The sequence below is a fragment of the Schistocerca americana genome, chromosome 4, assembly GCF_021461395.2.
Source record: "Schistocerca americana isolate TAMUIC-IGC-003095 chromosome 4, iqSchAmer2.1, whole genome shotgun sequence".
Lineage (NCBI taxonomy): Eukaryota > Metazoa > Arthropoda > Insecta > Orthoptera > Acrididae > Schistocerca > Schistocerca americana.
Genome location: NC_060122.1, coordinates 348612969 through 348614771, shown reverse-complemented (window position 1 = coordinate 348614771; position 1803 = coordinate 348612969). Strand labels below are relative to the sequence as shown.

The 1803-nt window shown below is 47.0% G+C and overlaps 1 non-coding gene across 1 annotated transcript; it reads left to right on the top strand.

The window, feature by feature from the left end:
• Positions 1-439: 439 nt before the first annotated feature.
• On the top strand, positions 440-515 carry Trnas-cga. The gene has a single exon. It is a non-coding gene; the product is annotated as a tRNA-Ser (tRNA).
• The last annotated feature ends 1288 nt before the right edge of the window (positions 516-1803 follow it).

Genomic DNA, 1803 nt, shown 5'->3' with positions numbered 1-1803 from the left:
AACGTCAATATGAAGTCTTCGTGTGTGTCCTACAACTATGTTTGTGAATGCTGCTGTTGCTCGCCATACTTAGCCTTACCGGTGTCCGCGAATGGCTGCTGTCCAGACTGCGAGATGTCTAAATCATGGGGCCTGCATGGAGGGCTGCCCCCGGAATCAAAGTCCCTCTCTCGGCTGAAGGATCCCCTCTCGAGTCTCTGACGGAACTCCCTCTACAGAGGACTCCCAGTAAGAAGTTTCATATCAGCGCACACTCCGCTGCAGAGTGAAAATCTCGTTCTGGAAACATCCCCCAGGCTGTGGCTAAGTCATCTCTCTGCAATATCCTTTCTTTCAGGAGTGCTACTTCTGTAAGGTTCGCAGGAGGGCTTCTGTAAAGTTTGGAAGGTAGGAGACGAGATACTGGCAGAAGTAAAGCTGTGACGACGGGGTGTGAGTCGTGCTTGGGTAGCTCAGTTGGTAGAGCATTTGCCCGCGAAAGGCAAAGGTCCCGAGTTCGAGTCTCGGTCCGCACACAGTTTTAATCCGTCAGGAAGTTTCATATCAGCGCACACTCCGCTGTCGAGTGAAAATCTCATTATGCATACTCTTGTTCACCGTTGGCAAAAATGCACAATTAGTGGTGGTTATTATGTGGCCTGCATAGATCTTTTACACCAGATGTTCCAGATTTACGGACAAGAACAAAATGAAACGTTTCAACAGCAGTATAAAAAAGCGACAGTTCTGCTTTATCATTTAAAAACTCGTGTTGACCCGGAGATTTTCAAGCAGATTATGAAACTGATTCTGCTTTGTTTACACATAGGCTTTATTCAGTAATTCCACTGCGCAAATCAACGCATTGAGATGTGATAGAAATCAATATAGAGTTGTTCAGACGCCAACTATGCGAAAACTACGAGAAATACACGAAGATGATACATGTCTGTGAACAGAACATCTCCCCAAGTTTCAATTCGTACTACACACCATGGCATAGCTAACTAGCAGGCATATCAGAACATGTGGGACCGATGACCTAGTAGCTTGGTCCCTTCCCCCCTCTTTAAACCAACAAAATCAGAACATGTAGACTATTTGCTCCGTATTGTCGCATGAAATTACTTTGGACCTGCAAGCAGGCAAACAAGTGAACGGATTGCCAAAGTAGACTGCTGTCACATCATCCTGCGTAATTTCTGTCAGCGACTTTAATGAACCGCACCCAGAGGGCGATGTTTGCTGTGCCACAAACGGTGCCCATATCGAGCACGTTGGAGAGATGCCTTATGCTCTGATAGATGTCCTTTCTCCATATGTCTGGTGTTCGCAGGCAGTCGTCTTCCGAAAGCTTGAACGTACTACGAATAACTCTGTCTGTTAGATACTACACTGTCGGGTCACATTAATGTGGCCACCTGTCAAAAGCCTGAATAACCACCGTTTGAAGCACGACACCAGTGCCGTGGCCAGCAGCGTTAGGTTTCTCAGTTGAGAATCCATGGCGCGAACAGCCCGATCGAGGTGGTCCAACTCTCGATTGCGTTTAAATTCGGAGAGTTTGGTGGTCAGGTGAGTACAGTAAACTCATCCTGATGCTGTTCGAAACACGCACGTACGCTGCATTCTGTGTCACACATTGCATTGTCCTGCTGGTAGATGCCATCGTGCCGAGGAAAAACAAACTGGATATAGGTGTGGACATGGTTGCCAAGGATAGATGCATACTTCTGTTGATCCGCTGTGCCATACACAATGACGAGATCACCCTAGACCACAAGGCATCCTTTGTGGGTTGCAGGGTGTTTGCTTTCAGATTTT